We start from the raw sequence: 17797 nt of genomic DNA, 5'->3' as shown, positions 1-17797 counted from the left end.
TAGAATGTAGAACATTTTCTTTATAAACTATGTTATGCCAATCGATCTAGGTGTTCCCCAAGACCATGGTCCCCAGAGCCCTCAGCCCCGTAATTTGGTACCTCAGGGAATTTGGATATGTCTATGGAGCTTCCATGATATTGCCTTCATCAAGTTGTGCTGGCTTCCCCAGTACTGTGTACTGTCTTACCCTTCATCAAAGTTACCACTTACCTATTGTCTATTTAGTGTTTTTCCCTCCTCATCCCTCCTGCCCTCATAACCATCAGAGATCATTTCTTTTCATGTGTAAATCTTTTCATGAGTTTTTATAGTAGTGGTCTCATACAATATTCGTGCTTTTGTGATTGATTTATTTCACTCAGCATAATGCCCTCCAGTTACATCCATGTTGTGAGATGTTTTCCAGATTCATCATTGTTGTTTATTGTTGTATAGTATTCCATTGTGTGTGGGTACCACAGTTTGTTTATCCATTCACTTGTTGATAGGCATCTAGGTTGTTTCCATGTTTTCGCTATTGTGAACAATGCTGCAATGAACATGGGTGTGCATATGCCTATTTGTGTGATGACTCTTTTTTCTCTAGGATATATTCCTAGGAGTGGGATTCCTGGGTCATATGGTATTTCTAACTTTTTAAGGAAGCTCCACATCATTTTCTAAAATGTTGTACCATTTTGCATGCTCACCAGGAGTGCATAAGAGTTCCAATCTCTCCACAAGCCTCTCCAACATTTGTTTTTTTGATTTGTGCCAGTAATGTTGGGGTGAGATGGTATATCATTGTGATTTTGATTTGCATTTCTCCATTTGGTAATGGCTAGTGATCATGAGCATTTCCTCATGTATCTGTTAGCTTGTTAAACATCTTCTTTGGTGGTGTGCTACAGACATTTTCTTTTTATCTCTTTCTCTCTGTATGTATGTATATATATGCATATATGTATGTATATCCTCACCGTATATTTAAAATTTTTATGTACTCACATTTATTCATCTTGTTCTTTGTGGTTAGGAAAGCTTTCTCCATTTCTCGTTTACAGAAATACACAAATCTATGAAAACAGCGCTTTTTGTTTGCCTTTAAAAAATCTAAATCTTTGCTTCATGTAAAATAATTTTTGGTTGAAAGAAAAAAAAATTAGGAATCAACTTTATTTGCTTATCCCAAATGGTTAACAGATTGTCCCTGCATAATTTCTTGTATAACACAGATTTTCTTTGTTGCTTTGAAAAGCCACCGTTAAGGTAATGTACTAGATTCTCATACGTACTCGAGCTTATTGCTGTACTTTCTCTTATTCCATTTATCTGTCTGCCACTTTCATGGGGTTTTCTTTTTTTTTTTTTTTAATTATTATTGTAGCTTTATAGACTATTTTAACATCTGGTAGGGTTAGTCCGCCCACATTGCTCTTCTTTTTCCCCCAGAATTTCCTTGGCTCTTCTCATCTATTTATTCTTGTGGGCAATACTAATCACGGAGCTAAGATTCACACACCTGCGCTGTGCCTGGTGCTGTTATAAACACTGTGCATATGTTAACTAATTTCATCTTTCATTATGGGAAGTTTTATTATCTTTGTTTTGCAAATGAGGAGACAGGCACAGAGATCGTGAGTGTATTAGTTTCCTAGAGCTACCTGACCAAATTTCCACAAAGTGGATGGCTTACAAGAACAGTTCTGAAAGCTGGAAGTCTGGCACCAAGGTATTGGCAGGGCCATGCTCTCTTTGAAGGCTCTAAGAAAGAATCCACCCTGGCCACTTGCAGCTTCTGGTGGTTCCTGGCAATCCTTGGGGTTCCTTGTGTTTCAACTCCATCACTCCAGTCTCTGCTTCCATCTTCACTGGCCGACTTCCCTCTGAATGTCCCTCAGGTCCTCTCCTCTTCTTGTAAGGACACGGTAATTAGATTTAGGGCCTGCCCTAATCCAGTATGGTGTCATCTTGAGATCCTTAGCTAATTATAACCACAAAGACTCTATTTCCACATAAGGTCGTATTCACAGGTCCCAGTGGTTAGGACTTGAATATATTTTGGGGGGACACAATCCAACCCTTTATAGTGAGTGACTTGCTTAAGTTTGCACAGTAGAACTCAGAATTATTCTTTCTGTGTAGATTGGGATTGCATTTAAAGCAGTCTGTATGGGGAGGATTGACTTTTTTAATAACGCCTGTCTTCTTATCATTAGCAGGCTAATAATACCTGCTTCATAAGGTTTTTTTTTTTTTTTTCATAAGGTTAGTGGGAAGATTACCTGCACAAAAAGCTTAGCAAGTGCCTGGACCATGATAATAAAACAAGGATTGATTTTATTATTATTATTTATTAAATTTTGTTTCTCAGGAGATTTTTGTTGTTACTTCTTTATTTATCACACATATTTCTTACCAAGAATATGTTCCTATAAATTATGTTTGTTTTTATTGTTATTGTGAATGGGATTTTTCTTTCATTGTATTTTTAACTGATTACTGTTTGATCGTAGAAAAGTCTTGATCTTTGTGTGTTAATTCAGAACCTGTCACTTGACTAAATTCTCCAGTTATTTCTAAAACTATTTCCAGTTGACACTGTCAAATTCCAGGAAAACAATCCTAGCAACCATAAATTATGATAATGGGGCCTTCTTTGCATTTTGTGTTTATCATGTTATTCTCTGCCCTAAATGAATTAAGGCTTTTAGAACTACAGTGAAGAAAGTGGTGCTAATGGTCATCCTGGCCTGTTTCTAAGTCTAATGGGGCTGCTTCTAGGGAGGCACCATTAAGGATGATACTGTGGGTTATACTGCAGGAAAAAAAAAAAATTCCATCTATTACCATTTTACTAAAGATTAAAGAAACCCAGGAATCAATACTCGATTTCACCAAATACTATTTTACTTTTTTATTCTTTTATTTATTAACATATGAATTATAGTATCTTGCCAAATATTAAACCAATTGAAAAATATTGTGCTATTATTTTCAAGTCTGCTGGATTATATTTGCTAATATTTAACTTGGAAATGTGTTCCGACATTCCTAGGAGTGGCTGAGTTGCAAATTTCATTTTCTGAGCTGTCTCTGGCTGGTTTCAGGGTGGGGATTTTGCTGCAACAGACTAATTAATTTGAGAAAGATGTGAATTCACCTGTGAAACTGACAGGGCTGTTTTTTTTTTTGTTGTTGGTATGTCTTCGACAACTTTCTATACTTTTTCCATAGTTCTTGCTCTGTTTTCATTCTTTAGTTCTCATTAAGCCAGTTTTGACCATCTGTGTTTTCATTTCACTAATGCTAATACCAGTCCATTTCAGTACACTAACACCCTAGGATATCGATGTTTATGCATTCCATTTCATTTTTGATGATTTCCAATTTTCCTAAATTCATAATTCATACATTCCATGTCCAGATTATTAATGAATGTTTCAGCTGTTTCTTCTCATTTTGAGTCGTGCCACATCAGGAAACGAAGGTCCCAAAAGTTTAACTCCATCCACATCATTAAGGGCAACTCTAAGGGGAAACCTTGGTGGCATAGTGGTCAAGTGCGAGGCTGCTAACCAAAATGTTGACAGTTCAAATCCACCAGGTGCTCCTTGGAAACTCTGTGGGGCAGTTCTACTCTTTCTACTCTGTCCTGTAGCGTTGCTATGAGTCAGAATCAACTCGATGGCAATGGTTTTTTTTTTTTTTTTTCTGGTTTTCTACTTTGAGGTGGCAGCTCTTTCCCAGTCATCTTTTGAGTGCCTTCCGACCTGAAGGGCTCATCTTCCGGCACTGTATCAGACTCTGTTCAGCTGCTATTCATAAGGTAAAGCCAAACTTGCCGTTGAGTCAATTCTGACTCATAGCAACCCTATTAGACAGAAGAGAACTGCCTCACAGTGTTTCCAAGGAGTGGCTGGTAGATTAAACTGTCGATCTTTTGGTAAGCAGCCAAATGCTTAACCATAGAAGCAGCAGAAGAGAAATCAAACGATGCACTGCATTGGGCAAATCTGCTGCAAAAGACCTCTTTCAAGTATTAAAAAGCAAAGATGTCACTAGGAGGACTTAGGTGCACTTGACCTAAGCCATGGTATTTTCAATTGCCTCATATGCATGCAAAAGTTGGACAATGAATAAGGAAGACCGAAGAAGAATTAATGCCTTTGAATTATGGCGTTGACGAAGAATATTGAATATACAGCGGACTGCTGGAAGAATGAACTAATCTGTCTTGCAAGAAGTACAGCCAGAATGCTCCTTAGAAATGAGGATGGTGAGACTACGTCTCACATACTTTGAACATAGTATCAAGAGAGACCAGTCCCTGGAGAAGGACATCATGCTTGGTAAAGTAGAGGGTCAGTGAAAAAGAGGAAGACCCTCAACCAGATGAATTGACATAGTGGCTGCAACAATGGGCTCGAGCACAGCAAAGACTGTGAGGACGGCAGGACCGGGCAGTGTTTCATTCTGTTGTACATAGGATGGCCATGAGTTGGAATCAGCTCGACACTGCTCAACAACAACATTAAAATAATTTAAAAAGAAATGTACCAAAATGTCAACAGAGTTTTTCTCTGGGTATGATGGATTTTTTTCCTCTTTCTTTTGTTAATTTGTATTTTCCAAGTCATTTATGATGTTTACATATTCTTTTCATATTGTTGTTAGTTGCCTTTGAGTTGATTCTGATTCATTGTGATCCCATATAGAAAAGTTAATTTTATTTTTAATAAACGAAGTTCTGCCAGGATGTGCTAGGTATAGATAGGACTCTTGTTCTCTGATGTTTCCTGAGATATAGAGAACCGTTTAATTTGAATATTCAGATCCCTTTTAGTCCATCTTGGGAAAGCTTCCGTCAATTATGTCTTTGATCACTGGTTTTAGTCTGATTGTTCTTATTTCTTACTTGGGAACCCCCTCCATTCTTGAGCTCTGATCTCTGGTCTCTACGTTTTTATGTTATCGTCGTCTCTCATATCTTTTTCATCTGTTTGTTGTTTTTCTTTTCATTCACTCTTCATTTTGAAAATTTGTCCTCCATGTCAGCTCCCAAAGGAGAGCAACCCCCACCCTGGAAGTGGGATTATGAAACAATCACACTCATTTAAAAGGAGCAATTGAGAAACAGGCTGCAGATGCAGCCCGATTATATCATGTAGAACATTTGAGGGGTTTTAATTATATTCAAGAACCCTAGTACCAGTACCAGTTGCTATCCAGTCTGCTTCAACTCATGGCGACCCCGTGTGTCAGTTTAGAACTGTGCTTCACAGAGTTTTCAATGACTGATATTTCAGAAATAGATCTCCAGGGCTTTCTTCCTAGGTGCCCCTGGGTAGATTCGAACCTCCAGCCTTTCAGTTAGCAGTCAGACATGTTAACCATTTGCACCACGTAAGAACTCCAAGAATCCTAGTGGCAGGTTACTTTCAGGCATCGGGGATCACAGCTTGAACCAAACCATGAGTCTGACTGGTCAGGGCAGCGTGGTGGGACAGGCCAACACAAGCACACTTGTGTGAAGACTCAGCCTCCTGGGGGAGCCCATCTGCCTCCTTAGGGAGGGAAGCCAGTAGGAAGAATGAGTCAGAGAGCAAATCAGCTGGGACCAGCCCCATTGCAGAGACTGTTAATACAAACAGAGTTGTTTCCCCAGAGCACAAGAGCCTGCCTCTCTTTCCAATGTCTTCGAGGCGTCTGCTTCCGCTAAGCTCGCATCACCTGCCTGTGGATTGCCAGTGCTCCACTCTTTTAGTTGTCAGAGACGTCATTCTCTTTTTGTCATCATGTCTTCCAAAGTAGGGCTCCCACCAGTGCCCCGCCTTGGCCCTTGTTTTTGGTGTTGCTAGTTGCCATCAAAATGGCTCCAATTCGTGGTGATTCCATGTACAGCAGAATGAAATGTTGCCTGGTCCTTGGTATATTTGAGTCCATCGTCATAGCCATTGTGTATTTTGAGTGCCTTCCAACCTAAGGAGCTCATCTTCTAGCACTATATTGGGCAATATTCTGTTGTGATTTATAGAGTTTTCTTTATTTCTTCTTTTATAAATTTTTTTTTGTTGTTATTGAGAATATACACAGCAAAACATACAATTCAACAGTTTCTACATGTACAAGTTAGTGACATTGATTATATTCTTCAAGTTGTACAACCATTCTCACCCTCCTTCTCTGAGTTGTTCCTTCCCCATTAACAGAAACTCACTGCCCCTTAAGGTTCCTATCTAACCTTTTGAGTTGCTGTTGTCATTTTGATCCCACATAAATTGTTCTTAAAAAAGCATAAAGCTCAAGGCAGACATTTTTTACTTGTTGAGCTAATCTATTGTTGGGTTTTAAGAAGACTTCAGGGGATATTTTTAGTTTAAGGTTTAAAGTCTATTTCAGAGCAATAGTTTTAGGGATTCATCCAGTCACCACAGTTCCAGAAAGTCTGCTATCCATAACAATTAGAAATTCTGTTCTGCATTTTTCCCCTTTTGATGAGGATTATTCTATGGAATCTTCGATCAAAATGTTAAGTAACCCGGTTCTGCTTGTCTCATGGCAAAGGAGGTAGTTGTTCGCAGAGGCAATTAGACACACATTCCATTTCCTCCTCTTATTCCTGACTCTCCTTCTTCCTCTGTTGCTCTAGACAAAGAGAGACCAGTTTTTGTGCCTTGGATGGCCCCTTGTAAGCTTTTAAACCCAAGGTACTACACAATGAACTAGGAGGTAAAACAGAAACACTAAACACGTTATTAAGCCACTTAACTGGGATGTCGGGTGAAACTATGACCTTAAACCTCCAAACCAAGGAACCAGATCCCATTAGGTGTTTGGTTATACATATGCAGACTCAGCAGCCACTTTTTTTTTTTTGTTGTTGTTGTAAATATATTTACCACACACGTTTGCCAATTTAACTCTTTACAGGTGTAAAACTCATTGACAGCACTTAAAATAATTGGCTGTGCAATCCTACCCTTAATCAATGTGATTTCTCCATCACTATAAACTGAAACCGAGTACTCTATAAGCAATAATCCCGCCTTTTCCCCTCCCTTCCAACCCTGGTAACCACTTATAACCTTTGGTCTCTAGCATTTACCTTCTTTTGTCTTTTTGTATAACCAAGGTCTTCCAACATTTGTCCTTTTGTGATTGACTTATTTCACTCAGCATAATGTCTTCAAGCTCCATTCGTATTGTAACATGTATCAAGACCTCATTTCTCTTATTGTCTGAGTAGTATTTCATCATATGTGTGTACCACATTTTGTTTATCCATTCATCACCTGATGGACATTTAGGTTATTTTCACCTTTTGGCCATTATGAATAGTGCCACAAAGAATATTGGTGTACAAGTTTCTGTTTGAGCATCTGCTTTCAAATCTTTTGGTTATATACCTAGTGGTGGAATGGCTAGGTCATATGGTAGTTGTAATCACCACACTATTTTCAACAATGGCTGTACCATTTTGCATTCCGACCAGCAATGGACAACAGTTCCAAATTTCACCACATCCTCACCAACATTTGTTATTTTCTGTTCTTTTGTTTAAATCTTATCCATCCTAGTGGGAGTGAAACGGTATCTCACTGTGGTTTTGATTTGCATCTCTCTGATGACTAATGATGTTGAGCATCTTTTCACATGTTTGGTGGCCATTTGATGTCCTCTTTGGTGAAATGTTTATTCAAGTCTTTTGCTCATTTTATGATTGGGTTGTTTGTCTTTTTGTTGTTGTCGAAGTCTTATATATGTTTTGCTGTTAGGTTCTTATCGAATATATAGTTTCTGAAGATATTCTCCCAGTCTGTAGCTTGTCTTTTCACTTTTTTCATAAAGTCTTTTGATGAACTAAAGTTTTTAATATTTATGAGGTCCCATTTATTTATTTTGTTTTTCACTGCTTGTGTTTTTGCTATTATATTAGATAATCCATTGTTAAAAGTGAGGGTTGACAGCATTTCTCCTGCATTTTCTTCGAAGAATTTTATGGTTTCAATTTGCACATTTAGGTCCTTAACCCATTTTGAATTTGTTTTTGTGTATGGTGTGAGGCATGGATCCTGTTTCATGTCTCTGCATGTGGAAACCCAATTTTTCCAGCAGCATTTGTTAAAGAGACTCTTTTTTCCCCATGAAATAGACTTAGCGCCCTTGTCAAAAAGCAGTTGACCATAGATGTGTGGGTTTATTTCTGGGCTCTCAATTCTATTCCATTGGTCTACATGTCTGTTGTTATACCAGCACCAGGCTGTTTTGATTACTGTAGTTGTATGTTTTAAAATCAGGAAGTGTAAATCCTCCTACTTTATTCTTCTCTTTCAACATTCCTTTAACAATTTGGGGCTTCTTGGCATTCCATATAAAGTTGAGGAATTTTTTTTCCATTTCTGTAAAGACAGCTGTTTGGATTTTGATTAGGATAGAGTTAAATGTATACATCACTTTCGGTAGTATTGACATCTCAACAATATTAAATCTTCCAATCCATGAACATGAAACATTTTCCCATTTATTCAAGTCTTCCTTAATGTCTTTCTGCAGTGTTTTATCATTTTCAGTGTGTAAATCCTTCACATACCTGGTTAGCTTTATTCCTAGGTGATGTGTTCAATCCGTAGGGTTTTCACTGGCTAGTTTTTGGAAGTAGATCCCTAGGCCTTTCTGGTTTGTCTTAATCTGGAAGCTCTGCTGAAAGCTATCCACCATGGGTGACCCTGCTAATATTTGGAATACCCGTGGTATAATTCCCAAAATTACAGGAACATGCAAGCCACCATAGTACAGTAAATTGACAGACAGGTGGTGATTTCATTCTTTTGATTTTGTTAACCAGCTTTCTGGGCTTGAATCTTGGGGATCGGTCCTTTTTGGTTTTATGACATGACTCTTTCCCAGGGTGTGCACTGCCGTTGTGGCTGGTTTTGAGAGACTGTCCCAGTGCAGCATCACACTGAACCAGAACCACTGCTCTCTCCAAACGAGGTCTTTTTCCAGAGTCTAGTCTCTTTCTACCCTTTGCCCATGGTGAGCTATCTCCTAAGGGCCCTGTTGCTCCTCCCTGTCTCCTGGCTTCCATTCATCCACTGGGAGGAGTTTGATGAAATCCCAAGTTAAGCTCATTACCACAGGACTCCTGCACTACACACAAGTCAGGGGACTGTCCACAGATTTCACTACAGTTGCTTTCTACAGATGAAATCATTTTGAAAATATATCCCACAGAAGTACCTGCATTGAAATGTTTTGCCCCTATGCAGGTATTTCTGTGGGATATATTTGAAAATGGAATTACTTGATTAAAGAGTATTGCACATTATAAAGTTTTTATAAATATTGCCTTCTTGCTGCCCACAAAATGCTCTATCAACTATACTGCTACCAAGAGTATGTTAGAGTACATTTCTCTTTGTACCCTCCACATAATATATCAATATTTTAAGTTTTTTGATGGGTGAGGAGTTACATCTAGTGGTTTTAACGTAAGTTTTATTTGGCACTGCCGCTGAGCATTTTTTCATTTGTTTAATGTTAATTTGCATTTCTTATGTTAAATTACCTGTTCATATTTTTTGCCCATTTTTTACTTTGATCTACTTGTCATTTTCTTTTTGATTTATAGTTTGTGATCCCCCATTTTCTGTTTTATGTATTGAAAATATTTTCTCTTGGTGTCTTTTACTTTGAAGAAATATTTAATTAGCAGATTTTTTTTTCTTTAAATGCTTCCTTTCTAAATAGCCTGTATACTTTTAAGAAGGTGGACTTTCTTTATGGACAAGGTGAGCAATTTCAGGCACTTTTCCTTACGTGACACAAGTGTATCTATGAAGAACTAACACTGGGCATTTTATCAACATTGCTTTTTTCCTTCTTCAGAATAACATGTTGTTTGCTAGATGTTGAGTCTTATGGATCAGCCACATCTCTGGATCTCTAGAAACTGACAATACATATAGTTTTAACAAGACATACTGTTGCCAAAGACGTGAAATCTCTATGCCTTGTGTGAATCTACACATTTCTTCTCGGTATCAACTTGAAGCAATAAACTTCTAAGCCACTTATAAATTTACAGATGGACTCACTATTATCTTTTAATAATAATTGTGTTAAGATATTTTTTTAAGATATACTGGGCAGTAAGAAGAACCTGCTTTCTAAATGCTTTTAAGGAGATATTAAAAATGGAGGAGGACTTCCAGTAAGAAGCTCAAGAGAGACACGGAAGACCTAATTACAACAATCAACCAACTTGACCTCTTAGACTTATACAGAACACTCCACCCAACTGCTGCAAAGTATAATTTTTTTTCTAGCACACATGGAACACTCTCTAGAATAGACCACATATTAGGTCATAAAACAAACCTTTGCAGGATCCAAAACATTGAAATATTACAAAGCATCTTCTCAGACCACAAGGCCATAAAAGTAGAAATCAATAACAGAAAAATTAGGGAAAAGAAATCAAATACTTGGAAACTGAACAATAAAAAAAAAAAGACTGGGTTATAGAAGACATTAAGAAGGGAATAAAGAAATTCATAGAATGCAACAAGAATGAAAATACTTCCTATCAAAACCTCTGGGACACAGCAAAAGCAGTGCTCAGAGGTCAATTTATATCGATAAATGCACACATACAAAAAGAAGAAAGAGCCAAAATCAGAGAACTGTCCCTACAACTTGAACAAGTACAAAGTGAGCAACAAAAGAACCCATCAGGCACCAGAAGAAAACAAATAATAAAAATTAGAGCTGAGCTAAATGAATTAGAGAACAGAAAAACAACTGAAAGAATTAACAAAGCCAAAAGCTGGTTCTTTGAAAAAATTAACAAAATTGATAAACCATTGGCCAGACTGACTAAAGAAACACAGGAAAGGAAACAAATAACCTGAATAAGAAACGAGATGGGCCACATCACAACAGACCCAACTGAAATTAAAAAAATCTTATCAGATTATTACGAAAAATTGTGCTCTAACAAATTTGCAAACCTTGAAGAAATGGATGAATTCCTAGAAAAACACTACCTACCTAAACTAACACAATCAGAAGTAGAACAACTAAATAGACCCATAACAAAAAAGGAGATTGAAAAGGTAATCAAAAAACTCACAACAAAATAACCCTGGCCCGGATGGCTTTACTGCAGAGTTCTACCAAACTTCAAGAGACAAGTTAACACCACTACTACTAAAGGTATTTCAAAGCATAGAAAATGACGGAATACTACCTAACTCATTCTATGAAGCCACCATCTCCCTGATACCAAAACCAGGTAAAGACATCACAAAAAAAGAAAATTACAGACCTATATCCTTCATGAACATAGACGCAAAAATCCTGAACAAAATTCTAGCCAATAAAATTCAACAACATATCACAAAAATAATCCACCATGACCAAGTGGGATTTATACCAGGTATGCAAGGCTGGTTTAACATTAGAAAAACCATTAATGTAATCCACCATGTAAATAAAACAAAAGACCAAAACCACATGATCTTATCAATTGATGCAGAAAAGGCATGTGACAAAGTCCAACACCCATTTATGATAAAAACTCTCAGCAAAATAGGAATTGAAGGAAAATTCCTCAACATAATAAAGGGCATTTATACATACAAAAAAAACATTTTTTTTTTTTTTTTTATACACAAAGCCAACAGCCAACGTCATTCTAAATGGAGAGAGCCTGAAAGCGTTTCCCTTGAGAACGGAAACCAGACAAGGATGCCCTTTATCACCGCTCTTATTCAACATTGTGCTGGAGGTCCTAGCCAGAGCAATTAGGCTAGACAAAGAAATAAAGGGCATCCGGATTGGCAAGGAGGAAGTTAAATTATCTCTGTTTGCAGATGACATGATCTTATATACAGAAAACCCTAAGGAATCCTCCAGAAAACTACTGAAACTAATAGAAGAGTTTGGCAGAGTCTCAGGTTATAAGATAAACATACAAAAATCACTTGGATTCCTCTACATCAACAAAAAACATTGAAGACAAAATCACCAAATCAATACCATTCACAGTAGCCCCCAAGAAGATAAAATACTTAGGAATAAATCTTACCAAAGATGTAAAAGACCTATACAAAGAAAACTACAAAGTACTAGTGCAAGAAACTAAAAAGGACCGACTTAAGTGGAAAAACATACCTTGCTCATGGATAGGAAGACTTAACATAGTAAAAACGTCTATTCTACCAAAAGCCTTCTATACATACAATGCTCTTCCGATCCAAATTCCAATGACATTTTTTAATGTGATGGAGAAACAAATCACCAACTTCATATGGAAGGGAAAGAAGCCCCGGATAAGTAAAGCATTACTGAAAAAGAAGAAGAAAGTGGGAGGCCTCACTCTACCTGATTTTAGAACATATTATACCGCCACAGTAGTCAAAACAGCCTGGTACTGGTACAACAACAGGCACATAGACCAAGGGAACAGAATTGAGAACCCAGATATAAATCCATCCACATATGAGCAGCTGATATTTGACAAAGGCCCAGTGTCAGTTAATTGGGGAAAAGATGTCTTTTTAACAAATGGTGCTGGCATAACTGGATATCCATTTGCAAAAAAATGAAACAAGACCCATACCTCACACCATGCACAAAAACTAACTGCAAGTGGATCAAAGACCTAAACATAAAGACTAAAACGATAAAGATCATGGAAGAAAAAATAGGGACAACGTCAGGAGCCCTAATACAAGGCACAGACAGAATACAAAACGATACCAAAAATGACGAAGAGAAACCAGATGACTGGGAGCTCCTAAAAATCAAACACCTGTGGTCATCTAAAGACTTCACCAAAAGAGTAAAAAGACCACCTACAGACTGGGAAAGAATTTTCAGCTATGACATCTCCGACCAGCAACTCTACCACAAAAAGACAAACAACCCAATCAAAAAGTGGGCAAAGGATATGAATACACACTTCACTAAAGAAGATACTCAAGCAGCTAACAGATACATGAGAAAATGCTCTCGATCGTTAGCCATTAGAGAAATGCAAATTAAAACTACGATGAGATTCCATCTCACTCCAACACGGCTGGCATTAATCCAAAAAACACAAAATAATAAATGTTGGAGAGGCTGCGGAGAGATTGGAACTCTTATACACTGCTGGTGGGAATGTAAAACGGTACAACCACTTTGGAAATCTATCTGGCGTTTTCTTAAAAAGTTAGAAATAGAACTACCATACAACCCAGAAATCCCACTCCTCAGAATATACCCTAGAGAAATAAGAGCCTTTACACCAACAGATGTATGCACACCCATGTTTATTGCAGCTTTGTTTACAATAGCAAAAAGCTGGAAGCAACCAAGGTGTCCATCAACAGATGAATGGTTAAATAAATTGTGGTATATTCACACAATGGAATACTACGCATCGATAAAGAACAGTGATGAATCTGTGAAACATTTCATAACATGGAGGAACCTGGAAGGCATTATGCTGAGTGAAATTAGTCAGAGGCAAAAGGACAAATATTGTATAAGACCACTATTATAAGATCTTGAGAAATAGTATAAACTGAAAAGAACACACACTTTTGTGGTTACGAGTAGGGGAGGGAAGGAAGGTGGGAGAGGGTTAGTTACTGATTAGTTAGTAGATAAGAACTACTTTAGGTGAAGGGAAGGACAATACTCAATCCATGGAAGGTCAGCTCAACTGGACTGGACCAAAAGCAAAGAAGTTTCCGGGATAAACCGAATGCTTCAAAGGTCAGCGGAGCAAGGGCGGGGGTTTGGGGACTATGGCTTAAGGGGACTTCTAAGTCAATTGGCAAAATAATTCTATTATGAAAACATTCTGCATCCCACTTTGAAATGTGGCGTCTGGGGTCTTAAATGCTAACAAGCAGCCATCTAAGAGGCATCAACTGGTCTCAACCCACCCGGATCAAAGAAGAATGAAGAACACCAAGGTCACACGATAACTATGAGCCCAAGAAACAGAAAGGGCCACATGAACTAGAGACTTACATCATCCTGAGACCAGAAGAACTAGTTGGTGCCCGGCCACAACGGACGACTGCCCTGACAGGAAGCACAACAGAGAACCCCTGAGGGAGCAGGAGATCAGTGGGATGCAGACCCCAAATTCTCATAAAAAGACCAGACTTAATGGTCCGACTGAGACTAGAGGAATCCCGGAGGTCATGGTCCCCAAACCTTCTGTTGGCCCAGGACAGGAACCATTCCTGAAGACAACTCATCAGACATGGAAGGGACTGGACAATGGGTAGGAGAGAGATGCTGACGAAGAGTGAGCTACTTGTATCAGGTGGACACTTGAGACTGTGTTGGCATCTCCTGTCTGGAGGGGAGATAGGAGGGTAGAGAGGGTTAGAAACTGGCAAAATTGTCAAGAAAGGAGAGACTGGAAGGAGGGAGCGGGCTGACTCATTAGGGGGAGAGTAAGTGGGAGTATGGAGTAAGGTGTATATAAGCTTATATGTGACAGACTGACTTGATTTGTAAACTTTCACTTAAAGCACAATAAAAATTATTAAAAAAAAATTTCAAACATTAAAAAAAAAAATGGAGGAGACTGAAAATCACGTGGCCTTGAAAAGAGGATCTTGATCTCAGTTTAGGAACCCAAGATCCAGGGGCTGGGTGTGGGGAGGAGAGGAAGATTTGTAGGTGGAGGTTGGGGGACAGGGAGAGCAGCTGAGGCATGTGCAAGTAACAGATATGGAAAAGATCGTGGGCTGCCCATCACAAGCTCTGAGCTGGATCAGGGACTGCTGTGCCTGGTGGACAAAATGTTCCTGACAGTCTTGCCTCAATTCCACTCACCACCAGGGTGGATTATCCAATAAACAAGGTAAGCACAGACTTACTTGTGCTTTCTTACTATCTGTAGTGAACAATTTCACATGGGTTTTACCACACCACATCAAAGTGAAACCTATGTGAAATTGCTCACTACAGATTACCAAGTAAGCACAAGTAAGCCTGTGCTTACCTTGCTTACTGAGCCATCTGCCCCTGTCAGAGGTTATAAATTAGAAAAGAGGCTTTGATTCTATAGGAAGGCACTATGAAGCTGGAAGCTGGGAGAAAGACAGATGCCAGCCATACCTAGAGGCAGAATATTTGATGTGGTGAAAAAATGTGAAATTGTTTACTGCAGATTTATAAGTAAGCACAAGTAAGCCCGTGCCTACCTTGTTTATTGTATAATCTGCCCCTGCTCATGACCATCCAGATGGCTCCTCTTCTGTGCCTTCTGTTCTAAGCTCATCCAAAAAGGGTTGGCAGTGGGCCACTTCTTTTCCATATCTCTCCATTTTCTTTCTAGTGGCACCAGAATCCTTCAGCCCAATTTCACCTCAGTCTTTGTTGAGAGTGATGTTGTTTTTCTCTCCTCCATTCTCAAGACTTGGTCCAGAGATGAAAATACTTAGTCACCTCCTCCTCTTAGGGAGGGCTGGAAGGAGAGTTCCCACCTTTCCTGGTCCCCTGTTCTCTCTCCACAGGGAACAGTCATCAGTGTTATACAGTTTTCCATTTACAGATCTGTACATATTTTGTTACCTATATAACTGAATATTTCTTTCTTTTTTTTTTTGGTGCTATTGTAAGTGGGACCCAAAAATATATACATATATAATTTTTCCAGAACTAATAAGTGAGTATAGCAAAGTCTCAGATACAAGGTCAACATATGAAAGTCAGTTGTTGTTTGCCTTCCTACATATTAGCAATGAACAATTGGAATTTGAAATTAAAAACAGCAGCAATTATATGGATATACTACACTTTCTTTATCCATTCATCAGCTGATGGACATTTTTCTTGTTTCCACCTTTGACCATTGTGAATAATGATGCTATGAACATTGTATACAAGTTTTTCTATGGACATGTGTTGTTATTTTTCTTGGATATATAGCTAGGAATAGAATTGCTGGGTCAAATGGTAATTCTGTATTTAACATTTTGAGGAACTGCTAGGCCATTTCCCAAAGTGATACACCATTTTACATTCCCACTGCAATGTGTAAGGGCTCCAACTTATCCACATCCTAGCCAACACTTGTTATTGTCTGCCATTTTTATTTTGGCCATCTTAGTGGGTGTGAAAAGAGCCCTGGTGGTGCAACGGTCAAGTGCTCAGCTGTTAACCAAAAAATTGACAGTTTGAACCCACCCAGCAGCTCTATGGTAGAAAGACCTGAAAATCTGCTTCCTTAAAAATTACAGCCAAATAACTCAGAAAATGAGAATGGTTACACAATTTGAGGACTATAATCAACATCACTAAATGGTACACGTAGAAACTGTTGAATTGGTATATGATTTGCTGTGCATGTTCTCAACAACAACAAAATAAATAAAATTAGATAAAAAATTACAGCTAAGAAAACTCTATGTGGCAGTTCAACACTGTCACACAGGGTTGCTATGAGTTGAATATTGACTCAACGGCACCTGACAACAATCTAGCAGTGGATAAAGTGGTGTTACAATGACAAATGACTGATGATATTGAGCTTCTCCATTCTCGCTTTCCACAGATGTAGGCAATTTGACTCCTGTGTAATCCATCCAACGAGCTCCATGTGTACAGTCACTGACTGTGTTATTAAAAAAAAAGTATTTCCCCATTCATCTGCTGATGGGCACCTAGGTTGTTTCCGTCTTTTTACTATTGTGAACAATGCTGCAATGAACATGGGCGTGCATATGTTTATTCATGTGACGGCTCTTATTTCTCTAGGATGTATTCCTGGGAGTGGGACTGCCAGATCATATGGCATTTCTAGCTTTTTAAGGAAGCACCATATAGTTTTCCAAAATGGTTGTACCATTTTGCATTCCCACCAGCAGTGCATAAGAACTCCAATCTTCTTGCAACCTTTCCAACATTTGTTATTTTCTGTTTTTTAAATTTGTATCAGTAATGTCGGGGTGAGACGGTATCTCTTTTTGGTTTTGATTTGCATTTCTCTAATGGCTAGTGATCACAAGCATTTCCTCATGTGTCTGTTAGCTGCTTGAATATCTTCTTTGGCGAAGTGTCTGTTCATATCCTTTTCCCGTTTTTAAATTGGATTATTTGTCTTTTTGTTGTAGAGGTGTTGGATTTTCTTGTAGATTTTAGAGATCAGACCTTTGTCTGATTTGTCAGCCAAAACTTTTTCCCAGTCTGTAGGTTCTCTTTTTACTCTTTTGTTGAAGTCTTCTGATGAGCCCAAGTGTTTAATATTTTAGAAAATATCAGATATATAGCTTACCTTCTGGTGTTTGTTGGTTATGGTTTGTATCCTGTTAATGCTGTGTATTATGGCCTTTAGAGTTGACCCTATTTTTTCTTCTATGATCTTTAGAGTTTTGGGTTTTATATTTAGGTCTTTGATTCATCTTGACTTAGTTTTGTGTGTGGTGTGAGGGGTGGGTCCTGTTTCGTTTTTTTGCAGGTAGACATCCAGTTTTACCAGCAACATTTGTTAAAAAGGCTGTCTTTTCCCCATTTGATGACCATGGTCTCGGGGAACATCTAGCTCAATTGGCATAACATAGTTTATAAAGAAAATATTCTTTATAATGGTGAGTAGTGTCTGAGGTCTTAAAAGCTTGTGAGTGGCCGTCTAAGGTACTCCACTGGTCTCACCCCATCTGGATCACAGAGAATGAAGAAAACCAAAGACACAAGGGAAAGATTAATCCAAAGGGCTAATGGACCACAACTACCACAGCCTCCACCAGACTGAGTCTAGCACAACTAGATGGTGCCTGGCTACCACCACTGAGACTGC

This window comes from Elephas maximus, chromosome 25 (assembly GCF_024166365.1).
Source record: "Elephas maximus indicus isolate mEleMax1 chromosome 25, mEleMax1 primary haplotype, whole genome shotgun sequence".
Classification (NCBI taxonomy): Eukaryota; Metazoa; Chordata; class Mammalia; order Proboscidea; family Elephantidae; genus Elephas; species Elephas maximus.
Note: the sequence above shows the minus strand (reverse complement) of the source record.